Source organism: Panthera pardus, unplaced genomic scaffold (assembly GCF_024362965.1).
Source record: "Panthera pardus isolate Hobbes unplaced genomic scaffold, ASM2436296v1 HiC_scaffold_16, whole genome shotgun sequence".
Lineage (NCBI taxonomy): Eukaryota > Metazoa > Chordata > Mammalia > Carnivora > Felidae > Panthera > Panthera pardus.
In genome coordinates this window covers 37,677,032-37,691,290 of record NW_026526721.1, presented here as the reverse complement: position 1 = coordinate 37,691,290, position 14,259 = coordinate 37,677,032, and the positions used below count along the sequence as shown (strand labels likewise).

Genomic DNA, 14,259 nt, shown 5'->3' with positions numbered 1-14,259 from the left:
TATGCATTGTGTTAAATACTAAAAAGGATAAGCATAAAAGAAAAGCAGTTTAATAAGTTATACCACTGACTGTATTGCGGTAACTAGGACAAGCTTGTGATCAGCAAGGCAACCTGCCCCAAGACAAAAGACATCACACAGATGATGGGTCTACAATCTCTCTATAGCAGTAATGGGCCCTCAGACAATGCAAACAATCACTTCGGCAGATTACACTTTTAACCATATAAATACAGTATATGTGCTCTTAGAAGGCACCATTAAAAAAAAAAGTAAAATACAGGGCAGCACTATTATAAGAAATAGACATTAAGAAACATAGACATTAAAAAAACATAACAACAGAGTTAGATAATTCTCTTATGCTTATGTCATTTACACTGGATACATTTAATGCCAAAAATGGAGGTGTCCCTAAACAATACTTCCCAACTCAGTGTCTAAATGAATTAGAGGAAACAGCATGGTAGAGTCAAACGTATTTGGGTGGGAGTGCCCAGTTAATAAACTATCTGTATGTTTTTAGACAAGAAACCCAATCTCTTGGAGCTTTTATTTCCTCAGCTATAAAATGAAGATAATATATAGGCACAAGTTTGTCTCAACCTGTCTATCTTACTTACTTACATTTATCCCTAGTGCCAAACAGAGTGGCACAAATTATATGCTAAAATAAATTTTTCTTGGCTACAACCACTTATAATATTCCTGGTACATTGCTTTCCACTTTGCAGGCTGCGGTGTTAAGTCAACTTGTTAAACCTCCATTGTACACTGCATTGATCACAACTGTTATTATAAAACCATGTATTTAACATTGTTTTGTGTTCTTTAACCTTTAACTGGACATAAGTCCACGAGACCAAATTCATGTTGTTGTTTTTCTTTCTTCCAGTAACTCAGTAAATATATGTGCAATGTGTAAAATAAGAACACAATATATTTGATTTTTTTTCTTCAAGATTGAAAACAAAAAGAAACAAAAGGATTCTTACCAAGTTATTATGAGTATGAGAGTTTCCATAATTAACAACTGCCAATGGTTGTCCTAAAACATAGAAAAAGGTTTACTCTAGGCCCATTAAGATTTCCTTCTAGGGGCACCTGGGTGGCTCAGTTGGTTGAGTATCCAACTCTTGATTTCGTCCAGCTCAGGTTATGATCTCACAGTTCATGGGTTTGAGTCTGGCATCGGGCTAGGGATTCTCTCTCTCCCTCTCTCTCTGCCCCTCCCCTGCACATTCCCTCCACCCCACCCCCCCCCCCACCGTCTTTCAAAAATAAATAAGTAAACTTGAAAAAAAAGATTTCCTTCTTTACTTAAACTCACACAATGATTTAAAAACTATTTGTAACTTACTTTTATTTACAATCTAATTTGAGTCATTCATTCATTAGCAAACACTGAAGGACCTATTACCTACAAAGGAATTAAAGCAATATGGTCCTTGCCTACATCATGCCCACAAAATTTAGCAGGAAATTGAATCATCTGATTCTCAAAAAATACCTTGTGATATAATTAAGGCAGTATTTTTAGCTTCCATGTACAGATTAGTGAACAAAAACTTAGAGATGTTTAAATGACTTTTTCCAGATGATAATTAATAGGTGTCAAGGTCTTCTAAGAATAGGGTTTTTTCCACACACTGAGTTTTCCTATGCATTTTCATGTCTATTATCAACCAAAACAAGCCTTCATGTACTTCAAAATAAAAATCAATACACTGCTTTATTTTATCTTTTCTAGGATAAATCATGTTATATCTGTAAAGCTCTTTATAAGTCTTCTATATGTTCTCAATTTTGCCAAATATTATTAAAGTTGAACTAGCCCCCTGATGAGTTACAATTTTAAAATATAAGCATCTTATAAATTATAATAAAATAAGTATTTGATTATGCTTTGAGTTGTAACACATGACAAACTATGATGGAAGAGATACAGAAAACTAGTAGTCACTGTCATTTTAAAATCTGAATATACTGAACAAGCTATCAGAAAATTATAATTTATTTTTGTCAACACAGAAAAAAAAGCATGTACAGTGTGTTTGCCTATAGCAGTCAATGCATGAAGACACCTCATACTTTGGCACTCATTTTAAATCATGTTCAAAAACAACATGTTTAAAATGAAGGAAAGCTGTCATAAGGCAAGCTGGGGTAATAAGAGTTTGGCAATTAAAAAGCACCAGCACATTTACCAATCTGAATATTCAAGAACTGTAAATCATTAATCATAAGTAAACCACCTGCTGGGGACACTCTAACCCAGTATAAAGATTTGCCATGTGTGTAATTGTCAGTTTCAGATTGAATTTTTATACAGAAAACAATAGTATTCAAGATTATTTGGGTGAAATTTGTATTAATTTTGAAAATAAAAATTATCGTATCCCTCGTTATACTTCAGATATTGAAATAGTCCTGTTTAAAATGACAATTGTTTTCATACCCGTTACATTTTTTATCAATTATTAAATAGCTCACTGTCATGTGATAAACCAATATTTAACCTTTTTTAAAAAACATTTTCTGCTGTTATCAAAAACAAAAATAAATCTGACTTGTTATAAGCCTAAGAGTTTTAGGCAGGCATACACTTGTCACTGATTTTTTAGCACATATATGTAAATGTATAGCCTACTTTGCTATAGACTGCAAGCAGTATTTTTTTTTATTTTTTTAATATTTATTTTTGAAAGAGAGACAGAGCACAAGTAGGGGAGGAGCAGAGAGAGACAGACAGAATCCAAAGCAGTCTCCAGGCTCTGAGCTGTCAGCGTATAGCCTGATTCAGGGCTTGAACTCCCAAACTGCACTGAGAGATCACGACCTGAGCCGAAGTCAGACGCTTAACCGACTGAGCCACCCAGGTGCCCTGATTGCAAGTAGTATTTTTATGATAATTAGATACTTTTAACTCAGCTCTATGGACTGACAGTTTTCCAATCAGTTACAAAATGTGTGTGTATGTATGGATGTGTGTGTGTGTGTGTGCGTGCGTGCGTGTGTGTGTGTGTATGTGTGTTTCTGGTTGTTGTGGCTTATTTATATTGTCAAAAATTCATTACCTCTTTTTATGATGAAATGGCTAAAAACTCCTGGGTGGGAGTTAACCATTTGCAAAATTTAAAATAATTTCAATACAATAGAGGAAGACAATCTCCTTCCTCTTAATGCTTCATGCATCAAATCTAGTGTAAGCACTTCCCACATTACAGATCAGCAGTCTGCTGAGTGTTACAGAAGGCCACCACTGTTTCAGTATCCCACAAGTTAGTTTGGAACTTAGGTGGAGGACACAGAGTTTTACCATTCTCAAGCCAGACCCTTTGGGACTCAAAGAGACTAGATTCCCCAAAGCTTCTCATAGAGGTGGGGCAAGAAACTGAGATAGATAGGGGACATCATTTTGATTAATGAGCGGCAGGAGACTTGGAAAAGCCAAAACACAAATCTCTCCAACTGGAATCCACAGAAAGTAAGTGACTTTTACAATGCCATCAGCCTAGCTATGCAACTAAGATTTACCTTCCAAATTTATCTGCACAAAGGTTTTCCAATGTTTTCAGCATGTGCATTTGTGATACATGCCACACTTTGAGTACTTTTAACACTAAATCCATGCTCTAGTATGTTTCCCACTGTTTCTGAAAGTTTAGATTCCATCAAGAAGACGAGCAGGACTTGTTAAAAATGCAGAATCAGGGGTCTGCCTCTGTCCTTGAGATATTTTTATTTACATTTGATGATAGCAATGCAGGTAGTTCTCAGATGAAACTTCATGAAAATACGATATGGTGCCTCCTGGAAAGCTGGGATTGCATAGCTTCTTAAACTGTATCGCAAAGCTGCTGAGAGAATGGATTCCTAGGTAGCAAGCATGATGTTTCTCATGCATGAGGATTCCAAATGCTCCGTAACAGACATAGAATTCTTTCTGCCACAGCCTCTATGACATTCTAGCTTCCAAGTCATTTCATTTTGTCTCCTTATTTTTTTAATTCTTATTTCTACTGTTTATATTGTTCCTTCATCAACACGATAGTCAGACATAGGCATTTATTGTATTTAGGTCATCAGACAAAAACTTCTTTCTTTTTAAATCTTTAAAATCACCACTGTCATCACATTTGTCCTAGCAAACACCCATTTGCCTATTGGCTTTGCCCAGATTGATCATTCCCTGCAAACCCACCATACGTGTTCTTTTCTAAATGCATTTCTGAGCATGCTACCCTCTTACATAAAGTGTCTCATTAGTTTCCCAATGGTTCAGAATAAACTCACTAGTCTATAAACCTTTGGTATTCCATTCTCCTCTCTTGAGCCTTATTTTGTGAGATTCTGCTCTATAAATCTCTCTGGTCCAGACTCAGTGAAAATGTTCAAGTCCCTCCCACCTGGCATATTTCTGCATGCAACAGGACTTTACAGGTGCTCTTCTCCCTAGGAGCCTACTTTATGATAAACCTAGTACTTTCTTCTTTTGCCAACCAACCTATGCTCCAGATGTTAGTTCCTGAAATACTTCTACAGAGATTCTTCTCTGACTTCCCTACTGGGGTAAAGTCCCAATTTCACAAACTTCTCAACAGTACTTCATACAGCTGCAATTTTACATTTTTGGTGTAATTATTTGATTAGTATCTGTGTCCTCTGCTGTATTTTAGGTTCCACAGGGGCAGGGACAATGTCAACTTTTGCTTTCCAGAGCTTTCATAGCCAGTGTGTGGCACATTTTAAGGTGTTCAGTGGATGCATTTGTTGAATGTATGAGATGATAAGAAGATATTTTCTGTCCCTAGGGAACTGGGAATTATTCTATGGACAAGAAGGTGACAAATTTAGTAAGCTGGGCATGAGATAATCAGATCTGTGATGTAGGAAGATACATCACAGTAATTGGAGAATGCACTGTAGTGGGAAAAGACTGGAAGTGAGGAAAGAAGTCTGACAGCGACTGTAGCAGCCTGGGTTAGAAAGAGTAAGGGTCCTAACAAGGAAAGTAGCAATGGGATGGAGGGTTGTGGAGCAGGGATACTAGTGTTTGAGGGAAATGTAGGAATAATGGGAATCATGATAAGTTCATACCCTGAAACAAGGTGAATGAGATATCAGGACATTCTATCATGTAAAGAGAAGCAGATTTTGGAGAAAAGTAAAATTCTTGGTTAAAAACAGTGAGTTATCCATGCTAAACTTTGCCAATTATTATGAATATGGTCACTGCTCAAAATCTATCACCTCAGCATTAAAGTAGACATTGAAATGAGGAAAAGGAGCTATCATACCCTTGATATCATCCTTCTTCTAACTATTCAGTTCAAAAAATTGGAGTCCTACAACTAATTTACAAAATCCTGTGAATCCTACAGAATATATCTCATCTCTTGTATTTTAATATCTGTTTGCCATATCAAGTTTCTTAGAAGTATAGCCATACCTCCTTATTTACACTGTCATTATTTCCGGAACCTCAAACCCTCCTTACTTTGACCATGAAAGGCTGCAGTGTCTCCCTTTCTCCATATAGTTTCTCTATCTCTTAATTTACTGCCTAACAATCCATCATTCATTATCCTGCCAGACTGTGTTCTTTAAATGCTGCTTTCATCTTAAAATAACTTGTAATTGTTCTCTGTTGTCTTACACATCTAAGTCAAATTTGGTCTTTTTACAGTCCTTAAAAAAAGACCTGTCTTAACTGTCTGTTCTACAACATGAACCTATAATAAGTTAAATCTATGGTTCCATGCTGGCCCCACTTTTCTCTCCTCCTCTTCTCTTGCTCCACGTCAGTGATATCAGCATAAGAAGTGCACGGTAAAAACCATAGCTTCCCATTTCCTTCACAAATATTTCCACCTTTTCCCATTTTACACCAGTCTCTACTTGTTCACTTTCTGAAACAGGTACACACTTATTCTGAAACTCTCTATCTGCATTCCCACTTGAAATCTCTTTGGGTTCCTTCCTACTCCTGCACTTCTTGGCAGCCCACATGGCATGTAACAAGGCATTTAGCACAAGCCACGTACTCAGTGTCTTCTCTTAGGGATGACTAAGGAAGATAAGTGCTTGTGAATGCCTAAGGAGAACAACAACAACAACAACAACAACAACAACAACAACAACAAGTTGGTATTTCCCAAATGATTTCAATGTCAACAGGACACATAGAAATACACTACTGAGAATAACGGGAAGATGAGTGTTTTTACCAAATAATTGAATTCTAAAATTCAATTCTTTTGTTTAAAAATTGAGCAAGAAGCATTAGAATTTCCCAGCAAAGTACTACTTCAGATCTTGAAGATTCAATTTTGTGCATCATAATTGTGCCATCTAGTATACCCTGAAGTTGATTTGATGGGCCTCTAATTTCTGCTCTTATGCTCGACAATGTGATGTATTTTTCTCTTAGTATGAATGATTTATTATAAGTTGTCAATAAATATATCATTTTACAAGTAAAATTACATTTTATATGAACAATTGAGTTTATGAGACATTGTGACAACAAAGTTAGATGTGTTTTGTGTAGTTAGTGAAATATAGTTTCTTTGTCTTATTCTCTGTACAGAAGCAGCTCTTCCATAGCATGAATCTGCATATGAAGGCCTTCCAGAGATCACAAGTTTTCTGTTAGTTAAAATAAACTGCTCCAGAAATTAAGAAAACAGTATCTCTGATGACGAGGATTTGGGAAAAGTTAATCATTTAGGTTTTCTGAATTTAGTATGCCTTATACCTCAATAAGTCATGTAACATATTTATACATTCATTTATTCATTCACCCATTCATTCAACAGCTATTTGGATATATAGTGGAGTGTAAAACTGACAAAGTCTCTGCCCTTATTGTGCCTTTATTCAGAGCCATTGATTTTTTGAATGTTTATTTATTTATTTTGAGAGAGAGAAAGAGAGAGAACACAAGCAGAAAAGGGGCAGAGAGAGGGAGAGGGAGAATCCCAAGCACTCACTATGCTGTCAGTGCAGAGCTCAACATGGGGCTCAGTCTCAGGAAGCTTGAGATCATGACCTGAGCAGAAATGGAGAGTCGACTACTTAACCTACTGAGCCTCTGAGGCACCCCTAGAGCCATTGCTTTGTTATCAGATGCTATGATGTAATTAAACTACAACCTACTTAGATTGTATATATCACAAATATATCACTGTTGATGAATGACTCAAAAAAAAAAGGTATGAGCTATCTAAACGTACACGAATAAAAGAAAATGTGATACAGAGCAAGATTTTGCATTAGGTTATATAAAAAGAAAGTAATAGGTAACCCTAAAAGGATGTAACTTTACATAGCTATTAATTTTATAATGATAATTGTTAGCTTCCTGGCCAGTATCTGTTCTAAGGACTTCTATTTGTTTATATATGTGTTTGCCCATAAAATATCATTTATCTATACTGATAACAAAGCACAATAACCTGTACAATTCTGTTTTCTAAAAGTAAAATTTGAAATAAAAAAAATAGTCACTACACATTTTATCTTTTTACATATCTGTATTTTGACTCTTTTTTAAAGATCAAATTAAATAAACACTAGGGATTTTATATGTACTTGACTAATTAATTGGCGCAGTTACCAATCTCATTGCATTTATTAAGAAAACTTTATGAGAACAATAAATCCTAGTTCATCAGGGGAAATTAAAACTTATGGAAGTTAGTAAGAAATAATAATCACTGCATTCTACAAGTTGAAGATGGCAGCACATAAGAGGACACATTCCCTTGTTACATTCAATGATTCAGATTTGATGTACATTAATTTGCTCAATACTCTCCTACCACTTCTTTTCTCTGCCTTCTTTAAAAATGCCCTACTCAAAATTATCACCTTTTAAATTTCTGCAGGCATTGATTTTGTGTGAGTTTAGGGAATAATATAATTTCACGGGCAAATTTCACTTGTAATTTCCTTAATTCATTTTAAGTCCAAACCCAATACAGCCAAGGCATTCAAATACAACACATTGCGTAAGGCAGAGTGTCAATTTCAACAGATGCATGTGCCTATTAGGTTTCTGGTTTAAGATGATTGAAAAGAGTAGTTACAGAACTTCACAGAAGTTAGAAAAAAAGATGTGGGGAAAGAAAACAAGAGATATTTTTTAAGGGAAAAAATACATAATCACATAAAGAAAATAAAAACTTCAGCTTTAGAAGAGAACACACATCCTACTGAGAACTCTGTGGCAGACAGCCTCTAAAATGACCCTTAGTGTTCCTTGTCTTTGAATATTCCTCTGTTTTTGAGGGAGGTCGGGATCTAGAGACTGATTTCTAAAGAATACAATGTATAAAATAATAGGATGTCACTTCCAGGATTAGGTTACAAAATATTCTGCCTTTTGTCTTGCTCACTCTCTCTGGCTCTCTTTTGCTTTTGCTGAGGGAAACCAGCTGTTATGTGTGAACTGCCCAATAGAGAATTGAATCTCTGGACAATAGTCATGGAGGACCTGGTATGTGTCAACAGTCAAGTGACAGAGTGAGCTTGGACATGGACCTCATTTAAACCTTGAGATGACTGCTACCCTAACCTACACCTTGATTGTACAGCTTTGGGAGAGCCTTTCAACCAGAGGTCCCAGCTAAATCTTGCCTAGATGCCTGACTCACAGAAATTATGAGAAAATAAATGTTTATCATTTTAAAAGGACCATCTTTTACTTTATTTATTCAGAGTTATGTGTGCCTATGCACATCCATGCATTTTCTGTTAAAATAGTAAGCTTCTGGAGGACAGGCAAAGTAGTATCTAACAAGTTTTGTACACTGTTTACTTCAGAACATAAGTGCATATCAATTATTTAATGTGTCCTCCTGATAAGCATAATAGATTTTTCTATCAAAATGAGCTACTGATTGGAACTTAAATTACCTAAATAATTATTTCAAACCCCTGATTCACTTTAACTTTTGATGATTGGGTATGCAAAATTACTTATTCAAGGTTCGGACTCCTTCCACTTGTCACTTAGAAAAAGAAAAGAAAAGAAAAAAAACCTGCAACCTAAATTTGAGAAATGGAAAGTTGATACCAAATCCTCTGTAATCTGTCAGAGGAAAACAACTCCCTTTCAAGTCACGAAAAACCAAAAGCATGAAATGCCATTCTACATGGTTTCACTTACAGTTAATTCCATAAATTGTGATTAGTTTGAATATATGTAATATTAATAGCTAACTTTCTGCGTCAAAAGATTCAAACTTCAAAACCCTTGTCTATTTGCTCTTCATTTTTAAAATGCTTGCTTAAAAGATATTATATCAAGGGCTTTTCATGCTTAGAAAAAGACAGATAACCAAATGTAATCCTACAATAATATTTCTGCTCAAACTAGGTTACACTGATTGACATGTACAGGATATTTTTATGAGCAAACAAATATGAAAAAAAGAAATACACATATTGAATTTCAGATATTCTGAAAATAAAATGTCTAACTATATGAACTATATAACAGTATAATAAATCCCTGTACCTATACTACAGAAAACAATCAGCAGAAAATATCCTGAGCAAATACGTAATCATATCTTCATAAAATTATCATTCTCATATTTTAAAAAATATATTTTGTGTACTTATAATGAGTCAAAATCCACAACTGGAACTGATAAACTTATCTCGTTGATATATAGTAATTATGTGGTGACTTAAATATGTATTTCTGAAAAGGTTTATCAGCTATCAAAATGGTTTGTTCATGCATATAGCGTTTAGACAAAAACAACAAATAATTTGTTAAAATATGACAGCAAAGAAAAGTTATGCTGAAAATATTTTACAGATATGTGTCTTTCATAGGCTTCTGCTATAGAAATTAAATCATATCCAATAGAAATTATAATTAGCACTTAATGCCATTAACTAAATTATTTAACATATGAATTAATATTTCTAGGATCAAAATTGTAAGCATTGACATGTTTTGATATATCTCATTAAATTTTATAAGTTATTGAATCTAAACATCAATTGTAACTCACGTCACTGTTTTATATACTTGTAAGAGAAAAATACCACCGATTAAACTCTGATACACTAGGATTTTAAGATGCTTCACAATTCAGATATGTTAAAATATTTTTTAAAAGTGTATGTTATTTCAATGAAATATGACAATTACTTTATATAGCTATAAAATACTCTAACAAAGCTTAAAGGTCTGCAGAGATTTGATGAAGGAATATGTTTATGCTTTTTAAAGATCCACTAAAATTACTTTTTTCAACTACTATATTTTTTAGACAAGAGTTTCTATTTCTGTACTTGAAAAATCCACATTAGTTTTTAATGAACATCAATTACACTTCAATTTTTCATATTACTCATGAAAGAAAATAATTTAGACTCCTTTACAGAACTGCCAATTGCAATTTACCTTGGCTCTTTCAGGCAAGAGCAGGTTCATAAATCAGCAAGTTAAGCATTTACTAAATGACAAAGAAACAAAATTACAAATGAATAAAATAATTCAATATTTTCCTTCAAATAACACATTTAATATAGTTTTAGTAAAGAGGTTCCTAAAACTTATGATGGGACATTTCTATTTTGTATCTGAGTTTTATTATTGGGAGAACTCTCAAAAAAAACATAAAAAGTATTTTTGGAAAAATAATTGATGTTACATTGTTTTAAAATTTCAGTGAATAGAAAGTCTCTAACTATTGGGCAATCTTTAAAACAATAGCAGGTTAAATATTATCTTGGTGGCCTACAAAACATAGATATGATAGAATTTTTCTTCCCACTTCCTAAACCCTGCAATTTCATTACAAAGAAAGGCTGTATGTTTTAATAAGAAGAGCTGACTTTGGGTTCTGGGTTAGGACCCTGAACATCAGTTTCCTTAACTGTGAGATGTACATTCCATCATATTTTTTTAAAAAATTAAATAATGTGTATAAAGACTCTAGTTCAGTGCCTTCCATTTAATTGGTGTTCACTATAAAAGGAACTTGCATTATTTTACAAGAACATAAGGAGACACCTCATATAGTAACCATTCTACAAACACTAACACAATCACAATTTTTCAAAGTATATTAAAGCAAAAAAACTCACCTTCCTTAAATATATTCATAGAAATTATCTGTCATTTTAGCTCTGTACTATAAACACACAACTAAATACAAGTACATACATGTAATTTATCAGTTAGCCTAGTCAGCGTCCCTTAGGGGCCATTTGGTAGTATCTGAAGACATCTTTGATTGTCAGGACTGGGAGGGTCTAATACTGGCATCCAGTGTGTACAGACCATGGATACTGCTAACATCCTAAGGTGAATGAGAGTGTCCTCAATACAAGGAATATCCAGCCCCAAATCTTAATTGTGCTGTGGTTGAAAAGCATTGCCCTAAATGTTTCTGTGGGCAGCCATTCAACTATGTAAAGAAATAAATTATGATGAGTATAATGAAAGAGCATGCCTGAAGGTAAAAATGTTTTTACAGATTTTTCTTATTATGAAATTTGTTTTTAATTGAAGATTGTTTAAAAGCAGTTTGCACTCTCTCCTCCAGCCATCCGAGATGCTTCAAGGAAAGAAACCTAAGGAGAAAAAGGTGGTCCCAGCCCTTGCTGTCATGAAGAAGGTGGTCAGTCCTCTGTTTGAGAAAAGGCTCAAGAATTTTGGCACTGGACAGGACATCCAGCCCAAAAGGGGCCTCACCTGCTTTGCCAAATGGCCCCACTACATCTGGCTTCAGAAGCAAAGGGATATTCTCTATAAAGGTCTAAAAGTGCCTCCCATGATTAACCAGTTTACCCAGGCCTGGACCACAAAATAGCCACTCAGATGCTTAAGCTGGCTCACAAATACAGACCAGAGACAAAGCAAGAGAACAAGCAGAGACTGTTGGCTTGGGCTGAGAAGAAAACTTGGCAAAGGGGATGTCCCCACTAAGAGACTGCCTGTCCTTCAAGCTGAGGTTAATACTGTCACCACCTTGGTGGAAAATAAGAAGGCTCAGCTGGAAGTGATTGCACATGATGTAGATCCCATTGAGCTGGTTGTCTTCCTGCCTGCCTTGTGTAGTAAAATGAGGGTTCCCTACTGTTTTATCATCTAGAAGGACAGGCCAGGGGCATCTGGTCCACTGGAAGGCTGCACCACTGTTGCCTTCACACAGGTTAACTCAGAAGACAAAGGAGCTCTGGCTAGGCTGGTGGAAACCATCAAGACCAATGACACTGACAGATATGATGAGATCTGCTTTCACCTGGGAGGCAACATTCTGGGTCCAAAGTTGGTGCCTCACATTGCCAAGTTGGAAAAGGCAAAGGCTAAAGAATTTGTCACCAAACCGGACTAAGTGTACACTGTTGACTTTTCTGTACGTAGAAGTAATAAAAAATTCTCTTTCACAAAAAATGGTGGGGGTTGCTAATGTCATAATGTTATCTGCTTGTTAGTCTCTGAACATTAGATTGTGTGGTATTGTATATTTTCTTTTCAAAATCTAGTTTGTGACCAGTCGCACCATTCCACGATTGCTCTGGAAGGCAATTTTAAGCTCTTTCCTAGATGTTCCAAGATGATAATTTCAGTGGATTTGTCTCATTTCCCAGTCTCAAAGGGAAAGAGAAAAAAATAATATTCATAACAAATCTAAGGATTTATCAGATGTCAGCAACTGCCACCTCCTTCTATTCTAGTTTAAAATACTTTTTAAAATCTTCTTTATTGCCAGCAACTATGTCCCTGCAACCATATTCTAATGCCTGTGTCGTATCAAATCCCTTCTGATGCATACTGTCTTACCATAGTAGGACTTTCTACCTATAAATGCCACATAGATCAAGCTAAATTGCCATACCACCTTCCTTCTAAAAGCTCCAGAATGACTTCTGTGGCTGAAGAATAATCAATTACTTACTCAATTCAATTCAACAAATATTTATTAAGCATCCATTCATTTTTGTGTTTTCTCCCCTTGAGGGCTGCTGTCCTTAAGAGCAGCTGGAAGCAAATGGCTTCCATTTATTAAAGACTTTTATTTTAAAGATGCTTAAGTGCAGTTCACAGCTCTTCAACTGCTCTTACCAAATCCTCAGAGGCTCCATTGTGGAGGAAATTCATGTTTTATCATACAGAAACAAGAGTAATGTGTTCCATTTTCATTTGGTCAAGAAAACATCAGCATTATAACTAGGGGAGGGATGTACAGAGTAGACATGGCATGTCTAAATATGTCATATATTACTATTATAAATAAGCTTATATACTCATTGATAATGTGAATTTATCTTTCCAAATGTTATATATGTTAACTGTTATGCTGCATATTATAAGAAAAAACGCTTTATTTTGTTTATATTTTAATTACTCCTGATTTATATCAAGGTTTAGATAATACAAAAGACTGTTAAGTGTTTTGGATAACATATGCTTCTATTTCCAATAAGGACCATCATATTTTCCCTTTTTCTCCTGAGGAGCACCAAGAGTAGTTGGATGCCAATCTTAAAATAAATATTCTTTATTTGGATCAATATATAGATGATTTCTTCCAAGAACATTAGTCACAGTACTGCTGGGAACTGTCTCCAGATTTATCCCAGCCAAAAAAAAAAAAAAAAAAAAAGATAGAGCATCTTCTCTAGAGAACCCTTGTGGGTTCTTTTCTCCCACCTTGGAGTTCAGAAGTCTACTCCCACTACATTCTCTTGGGGATGTCAAAAATAGTACCCTATCTGTCATCTGTCTTGGAGCCAGGGCTATGTTTCTCTTATAGGAGACTTACAGCTTCAGCATTCAGTAAGGTCATTTCAAAGTCAATGTGCTGAGTCTGTCAGAGGCTACTACTGAAGACACCACCAGAGCACTTGTTTTCCCTTGGTTTAAACCATCAAAGTTCTGAGTAGAACTTATCCACCTAGTAGTGAAGAACTGCAGTCTAGGATGTTTATCTTTACTTACCTAATCTTTGATACTCTTCATAAACTTAAAAATAAGGGTTTATTACAACCACCAATGATACACTTATTGCCCACACAATATACTTCATTTTTTTTACAGCAATGGTATTAAAATCTCTTACCAATCTGATTTTAACTGAGTTCTCTAGATGTTTTCCTATCCTGGGTGCTTGTAAGAAATTATTTTATGTTCTGGTTTTTTTTGAGCATGGTCTTCTTTACACTACACTTTTGATGTTATGTCTCAAATACCTTTTAAAATTAGTATTTTTCTAACAAGAGGAA

The 14,259-nt window shown here is 35.0% G+C and overlaps 1 pseudogene; it reads left to right on the top strand.

Annotated features, from left to right (window-relative positions):
• The first annotated feature begins 11,585 nt into the window (after positions 1 to 11,585).
• Positions 11,586 to 12,368, top strand: LOC109254337 (60S ribosomal protein L7a-like; annotated as a pseudogene).
• Positions 12,369 to 14,259: the final 1,891 nt, after the last annotated feature.